Source organism: Salvelinus namaycush, chromosome 15 (genome assembly GCF_016432855.1).
Source record: "Salvelinus namaycush isolate Seneca chromosome 15, SaNama_1.0, whole genome shotgun sequence".
In the NCBI taxonomy this organism is placed as follows: domain Eukaryota; kingdom Metazoa; phylum Chordata; class Actinopteri; order Salmoniformes; family Salmonidae; genus Salvelinus; species Salvelinus namaycush.
In genome coordinates, this window is record NC_052321.1 from 20509954 (window position 1) to 20518714 (window position 8761).

The 8761-nt window shown below is 50.0% G+C and overlaps 1 pseudogene; it reads left to right on the forward strand.

Moving 5' to 3' along the window:
* Positions 1-1368: 1368 nt before the first annotated feature.
* Positions 1369-8424, forward strand: LOC120059981 (annotated as a pseudogene).
* The last annotated feature ends 337 nt before the right edge of the window (positions 8425-8761 follow it).

The window sequence follows — 8761 nt, forward strand, 5'->3', positions numbered from 1 at the left end:
GGGTCTGGGTGGGCATCTGTCCGCGGTGGCGGCTCCGGCGCAGGACGAGGACACCACTCCATCATTGTCTTTGTCCCCCTCCTTAGCGTCCTCCGAGTGGCGATCCTCGCCCCCAACCCTGGTCTAGGAACCTTCACACCGGTCCCCCCTAGATAGCTCAGGACAGAGAGGTAGCTCAGGACAGAGGGGCAGCTCAGGACAGAGGGGCAGCTCAGGACAGAGGGGCAGCTCAGGACAGAGGGGCAGCTCAGGACAGAGGGGCAGCTCAGGACAGAGGGGCAGCTCAGGACAGAGGGGCAGCTCAGGACAGAGGGGCAGCTCAGGACAGAGGGGCAGCTCATGACTGGAGGGCAGCTCATGACTGGAGGGCAGCTCATGACTGGAGGGCGGCTCATGACTGGAGGGCGGCTCATGACTGGAGGGCGGCTCATGACTGGAGGGCGACTCATGACTGGAGGGCGACTCATGACTGGAGGGCGACTCATGACTGGAGGGCGACTCATGACTGGAGGGCGACTCATGACTGGAGGGCGACTCATGACTGGAGGGCGACTCATGACTGGAGGGCGACTCATGACTGGAGGGCGACTCATGACTGGAGGGCGACTCATGACTGGAAGGCGACTCATGACTGGAAGGCGACTCATGACTGGAAGGCGACTCATGACTGGAAGGCGACTCATGACTGGAAGGCGACTCTGGCGGATCCTGGCCGGCGGGCTCTGGCGGATCCTGGCCGGCGGGCTCTTGCTGCTCATGGCTGGCTGACGGATCTTGCTGCTCATGGCTGGCTGACGGATCGGGCTGCTCATGGCTGGCTGACGGATCGGGCTGCTCATGGCTGGCTGACGGATCGGGCTGCTCATGGCTGGCTGACGGATCGGGCTGCTCATGGCTGGCTGACGGATCTGGCTGCTCATGGCTGGCTGACGGATCTGGCTGCTCATGGCTGGCTGACGGATCTGGCTGCTCATGGCTGGCTGACGGATCTGGCTGCTCATGGCTGGCTGACGGATCTGGCTGCTCATGGCTGGCTGACGGATCTGGCTGCTCATGGCTGGCTGACGGATCTGGCTGATCCTGTCTGGCGGAAGGCTCTGGCTGATCCTGTCTGGCGGAAGGCTCTGGCTGATCCTGTCTGGCGGAAGGCTCTGGCTGATCCTGTCTGGCGGAAGGCTCTGGCTGATCCTGTCTGGCGGAAGGCTCTGGCTGATCCTGTCTGGCGGAAGGCTCTAGCGGCTCCTGTCTGGCGGACGGCTCTGAAGGCTCATGGCAGACGGGCGGCTCTGAAGGCTCATGGCAGACGGGCGGCTTTGCAGGCTCAGTACAGACGGGCGGCTTTGCAGGCTCAGTACAGACGGGCAGTTCATGCGGCGCTTTGCAGACGAACAGGTCAGGCGGCGTTGGGCAGACGGGCAGTTCAGGCACCGTTGGGCAGACGGGCAGTTCAGGCGCCGTTGGGCAGACGGGCAGTTCAGGCGCCGTTGGGCAGACGGGCAGTTCAGGCGCCGTTGGGCAGACGGGCAGTTCAGGCGCCGTTGGGCAGACGGGCAGTTCAGGCGCCGTTGGGCAGACGGCAGACTCTGGCCGGCTGAGACGCACTGTAGGCCTGGTGCGTGGTGCCGGAACTGGAGGCACCGGGCTAAGGACACGCACCTTCAGGCTAGTGCGGGGAACAACAACAGGGCACACTGGACTCTCAAGGCGTACTATAGGCCTGGTGCCTGATACCGGCACTGGTGGTACCGGGCTGAGGGCACGCACATCATGGCGAGTACGGGGAGAAGGAACAGTGCGTACAGGGCTCTGGAGACGCACATGAGGCTTGGTGCGTGGTGCCAGCACTGGTGGTACTAGGCTGGAGACACGCACCCCAGGGAGAGTGCATGGAGGAGAACCAGGGCTCTGAAGACGCACAGGAGGCTTGGTGCGTGGTGCCAGCACTGGTGGTATTGGGCTGGGAACACGTATCTCAGGGCTAGTGCGGGGAGCAGTAACAGGACGCACAGGACTCTGGAGACGCACAGGAGGCTTGGTGCGTGGTGTAGGCACTGTCTTAACCAGACGGCTAGCACGCACCTCAGGACGAGTATGGAGAGCTGTTCCCAGTGACATTAACTCACCAATACGTTCATTCGGACGGATGCCGTGCCTCATGCACCAAACCAGTACATCCCTCATATCTTTCTCCTTCAATTTCTCCATTAGCTCCTTTACTGTCTCTGCGTTACTCACCTCCAAATCCGCCCTCACCGGCTCCTTATGTAAAGCAGGAGGAGTTGGCTCAAGTCCCCTGACTGACCCAACTATATACCCCGAGAGCCCCCCCCCCCCCCCCCCCCAAGAAATTTTTGGGTTTGACTTGCGGGCTTCCAGCCTTGTTTCCGTGCTGCCTCCTCATATCGCCGCCTCTCCGCTTTCGCTGCCTCCAGCTCCGCTTTGGGGCGGCGACACTCCTCTGGTTCTGCCCAGGGTCCTTCTCCGTCTAGGATTTCCTCCCATGTCCATTCCTCCTTGTACACCTGCTGCTGTCCGTTAACCCGCTGCTTGATCCTTCGGTGGTGGGTGGTTCTGTAACGCTTGTTCTCCTCCTCTTCGTCCGAAGAGGAGGAGTAGGGATCAGACCAAAATGCAGCGGGTTTTGAGAACATAATGAATTTATTCAACCACGAAGACGAACACGAAACACTTGGAATAATTACAAAATAACAAAACGAACGAAGACAGACCTGAAATAGAGAACTTACATATAACACGAAGAACTCACGAACAGGAATAGACTACAAACAAAACGCTACAGTCCCGTGTGGTACGAACATACAATACAGACACGGAAGACAACCACCCACAAACAAACAGTGTGAACACCCTACCTTTATATGGTTCCCAATCAGAGGAAACGACAAACACCTGTCTCTGATTGAGAACCATATAAGGCTAATTACCAATGGCCTAAACATAGAAACACAAACCATAGAATGCCCACCCCAACTCACGCCCTGACCAACTAAACACATACAAAAATAACCGACAACAGGTCAGGAACGTGACAAATTCATAATATTGCAAGCCATTTATTTTCAAAGTGGGGTTGTAGCCTAGCTACGTAAAATAGTATAATCCTAGCAAAGTAACAATAAAGCACAGTCTGTTTTTACAACTCTAATCTCAAATGGTATTTTATTAGCTGTTCACTTGCAATAAACTCTTAGAAAAAAGGGTTCCTAAAGGGTTTTTCGGCTGTCCCCATAGGATAACCCTTTTAGGTTCCAGGTAGAGGCCTTTTGCGTTTCAGGTAGAAGCCTTTTGGGTTCCATGTAGAACCCTCTGTGGCAGGTTTCGTCATGGAACCCAAAGGGGTTCTACCTGGAACCAAAAAGGTAATTCAAAGGGTTCTCCTATGGAGACAGCCGAATAACCATTTTAGGTTCTAGATAGCACCTTATTTTCTAAGAGTGTAGATGTTGTGTAATTTCTTTGTGATGCAAGGCGCTTGGCCATGCAGGTCCCATGTTGTTCATCCTCTCTTCTCTTTGTCTCATTGCTATGGCAGCACAGTCATCATCATTGATCCACCAATTGCAGATCTTGATATTTATAGATCTTAAGTCAAACCCCTTTTACCACAGGAGGCTGCTGAGGGGAGGATGGCTCATAATAATGTCTGGAACGGAGCAAATGGAATAGCATCGAACACATAGAATCAATTCCCCTGCAGCCATTACCATGAGCCCGTCTTCCCCAATTAAGGTGCCACCAACCTCATGTGTGACCCATGGTGTGAGCCCATTCACTGCAGCGTATATCTAGGAAATAGATATTCTAATACAAGATCCCCACAGTATTGGTTTTAAGTCTCTGTGATCATAACCAGTTTACTACTCTATTGCGTTGGTTAATAGCCCATGCGTTACTATGTTATTAGCCCACTGTGTTATTACCTTCTGTAAAGGGCAGCAGGTAGCCTAGCGGTTAAGAGGTTGGGACAGTAACCAAAAAGTTGCTGGTTCGAATCCCTGAGCTGACTAGGTGAAAAATATGTTGATGTGCTCTTGAGCAAGGCACTTAACCCTAATTGCTCCCGTAAGTCGCTCTGGATAATAGTGTCTGCTAAATGACTAACATGTAAATGTAATGGAGGCTGCTGAATGGAGAGAGAAGAAAAACCATGCTCTGTTCATATTGATGTTGACCTTTCAGGTCAAGTCCCAGAGAATCCACACGAGAATCATAATCATCTCCTCAGCCAGATCACCACATGCCAATTATACCCTGAAACAATATAGAGCTACTGATCTTCAGAGCACAGTGTAGGCTACAGGGGAAGGGTGCTGTTATTCTCTCATTCACCATCTTTTTTATCACTGTGCTGGCACTCAGTCCCGGTTACCAGGACAACAGATGATCACTGCACAAGAGGCAGGTGAACTTAGAGACCAAAGGAAAACGATCTGGGTCAGTGGAATACGATCAATACCCTATTTAATGTCCATGTGTGTCTTTCCAGAATGATATTTAAGCTGAGTTTGTTATAGACAGATTCAGGACCTGTTTGTTTTCTCCCTTATTATCTCCTATATTACATTGAAGTAATTTACAGTAGTGAGTGTATACCTTCTCTTTCATACTGGTCCCCGTGGGAATCAAACTCATAACCCTGGCTTTGCAAGCGCCATGCTCTATCAACTGAGCCATACAGGACCAACTATAGTCTTTGATTTGATGATTGGGTAACCCTGTCGGATGATGTGTAGCTTGTCTTGATGCACATCAGCCAGACAGAATATACAGATGATCATATAGCAAGGTGTTGTAAACAACAGACATCAAAGTAACATATTGTAGCAATTCATAATGGCAAATGAACCGAGAGTTTGGAATCCTACAGTACATCATGTACTGATAGATATCCCACAAAGCTACAGTATTAAGAGACCGTGATGATCTATGCATCATGTGTATTTCCTGCCTGTTCCTCAATTTGAATGTATCACTAGAGGAGATTTCCCTTTTCTACTTTGAAGGTCTGCACGTTGCAACTGTAGCACAATGTTCTTTCACAGTTTCTAAACTGTATATTTCCTTCTACACACTGTAGATATTGGAACAAGATGGTAATGATTAGCAATGGTATTAGTTTCCCTGTATGGATGTCTATATTGATAGCTTTGTGAAAGGTTGAAGCCTAGCGGTTAAGAGCGTTGGGCCAGTAACCGAAAGGTTGCTGGTTTAATTGCTCCTGTAAGTCGCTCTGGATAAGAGCGTCTACTAAAACGTCAAATGTTTAAACTAATCTACCTCCTTGGTTGAATTAACTGCGATTAATGAGGAGATTTATTGCATTTGTGATGCCTTTTTTCAATGACAGAGTCTCTGCCAGGGCTTCTCTCAACTATAACAGCTGGTAAGGAAACCCACAGGCTGATCCTCATGGATATCAGAAAAGCAGCCATAATTCTGATTCTCTTGTCTTATCTTGTCCCTCTCGTCTCCTCTCGTCTTTTCTGCCTAGATTGGCCACAAGCCCAGCACCCTCAGCTCCAGTGACATCACCAGGGTCTTGTCACACACAGACTTGAACCAGATGTGGCAGAGGGACCTCAGGCCTCTGCAAGTGTCACGGTACCCCAACTCTACAGGTAGCCTGGCAGTGCATGAGGTCGGTATCCCCATGGCATGAACAATCGGCTGTGTGTGGTCTACTTATAACATCATAGAGATGATTAGACTAGTCAATCAATGTAGGAGAGGGGTTTTAGTCCGTTTTTATCAGTCAGTTACCAGGATGACGTCTGATAAGTGTTTCCCAATGCTTTGTCTATTTAATTGTGCAACGTGTGTCTCCCAATAGCACATCAAGAGCACTCTGGGTTCTCTGAGGGCAGGCTGGGATGTTAAGGAGGACACGTTTGAGTCACACACCCCTTACGGTCCCGTAACTTTCAACAACATCATTGCTACCCTCAACCCCTCCGCCAAGCGCCGTCTGGTGCTGGCGTGCCACTATGACTCCAAGTACTACCCTCCCCAGTTGCATGGGCGTGAGTTCCTGGGTGCCACGGACTCAGTTGTGCCCTGTGCCATGATGCTGGAGCTTGTACAGGCTCTGGACCACGAGCTAAAGACTCTAAAGGTGGGGAAAGGTTGAGAATTTTCTCATATGTCCACTTTAGTCTGTAGAATAATTTATATAATGTAGAATAGTTTTCTGAGCAATATTAAATCAGAAAAGTTTGTAAAACCCACTCAAAGTTTTTACGCAGCTGTAGCCAAGATCAACAAAGAATTGCAGGATGTTGAGAAAAGAAAAGAGATGGAATTCACTTAGCAGTCAGTCACAGAGCCCCCTCACATTGCTGTCTCTGCTGCCCTTCTCCATGGGTCAGCTGACCTCAGTCTGAGGGGATGGGTCCCGAGTAACAGGGACTGCCATATGGCCTGGCCAGGGTACATGTTTATCTGACTGTGCAGATAGTGCCTAAGGCCACCATGAATACTGATTTCTTCATATAGCAGTGTTTTGTTTAAACCAATAGGTGGCAGCAAAGTTAAAAGTTCACACCAGTAGTTCCCAAAGTACTGTGTGTAATACATATTTTTCACCCCCCCTTCTTTTTCTCTCCGTTTCACTCTCTCTCTCACTCTCTCGCTCTCATTCTCTCTCAGGAATCCAATCCCAACCTGTCTCTCCAGCTATTGTTCTTTGATGGTGAGGAGGCTCTGTTCCAGTGGACCGCTACAGACTCCCTGTACGGCTCCCATCAGCTCAGGAGATGGAGAACACAGCACACCCACCTGGAGCCACAGACACCAACGAGCTGCATTGTATGTCAGGCATTACAGGCACATATTTAAACACCCAAGCACAAATTCAGCCAATTCAGCCAATTCAGTGCTTATCAGGACCTAAGATTCACCTTGTTGCAGTGCAGCAGGGACGGGCTATCTTAAAATCTATCTTAAGACTCATATGTTTGATTTATAAACATATCTTACAGCCTTGACAAGCAACCATTAAGGAGGTGTGAGTCGTGGGATATATTTGAACCTTCATCATGTCATCTACAATAACAATATCTCAAATAAATGTAAGATGTGTTATTCTGTATCCGAGCTATATCCAAGCTATGGAGATATAGTACTACTGTTGTTTAAACAAATAGACATTTTCTATCAGGGAAGAGAGATAAAGGAGACTATCTCTGAGAGGCTCATAGTCCTGCAGTGAGGTATGTGTGTGTTTTAGAGAGGAGCCATGCATTGGGCATGGTGCTAATGTAACACACGGAAGAACACATGATGTCATCCTTAACCTCAAAGCTTCCAGGCAGTGGGCTTTTAGGGAGTTATCTCCAGGCTGTGGAGAGTTACTTTCCCATGAGACCTGGCTGGTGGACCCTCTCACACACTGACCTAAGGGGATCCTATTTCTTCCTCTTCTCCTCTTCTTCTTCCCTTCTTTCTCCCTCTCCTCCATGACCTGTTTGTGCTCTTAGACCTGATTGGAGGCCCTAGCCCTCGCTTTGGCAACCAGTTCCCCAACACTGCCCGGTTGGTCACCAGAATGCAGAACATTGGTGAGAGCTCACAAACTCTGCCTGTCTGTCTGTCTGTCTGTCTGTCCGTCCGTCCGTCCGTCCGTCCGTCCGTCCGTCCGTCTGTCCGTCTGTCTTGAATGTTCCCTCTCTTTTCAGAGCGTCGTTTGCATCACATTGGCCAGCTGAAGGACCATCCAAATGACATTACTTCTGGCCTGGTATGCCTGTGGGTCCGGTGCAGGATGACCACATGCCATTCCTCAACAGAGGTAAACTATCACACAACACACTGGGTCTGACACCGGCTTGGATGTGTTCTGTAGTGTACAAATGAACTTTGTATTGTGGTTTCATCTCAGGTGTGCACATCCTTTATCTCATCCCCACCCCCTTCCCCTCTGTGTGGCACACATTTGATGACAACGAGCAGAACCTGGACCGCTCCACCATCGAGAACCTCAACAAGATCCTGCAGGTGTTTGTGCTGGAGTACCTCAATATAAAGCCTCAATCCCTGAACCCCCAAAGCGCCCCCTAAATGTCAGGGCTTGTCTGGTTCTAGTGGGACCACAGCTCTCTCTACACACATCAAGTATGACAGGGTTTAGGATGTGTCTGTTGTTTTGGAAACATGAAGCTGTGTAAAGGTAAACATTCTTGATGTTGTTTAGTAATGTCTACATTTGGATAAACATTTGCAATCCTCCTAAAATCCCAAAACGATGAAAATACCAAGCCCAGTGAAGTGGGATCCTGTGGAAAGCAGGGCAGCTATCATAAGATCCCTATCCACGGAGCTCTCCTCGCTCTCACACCCTCCTTTCAGCACCCTGTCTTCACAGCCAGGGCCAACACACACACACACACACACACACACACACACACACACACACACACACACACACACACACACACACACACACACACACACACACACACACACACACACACACACACACACACAAAGCCCTATCGATGCTCTGTCCCTAGCCTCCAGACTACCACACAGGATCTTCTGTGTGTCTGCTTCCACAGGTCTCTCTTTATGTCCCCACATCCCCTTCTCTTTCTGAGGAGCTATGCCTGTGCCCCACTAGCCCAAAGGAAGAAAAGATAGACATGCAGATAGACTAACAAGATAAACATTGGGGCTCCCAAGTGACTCAGCGGTCTAAGGCACTACATCTCAGCACTAGAGGTGTCACTACAGACCCTGGGTCGAT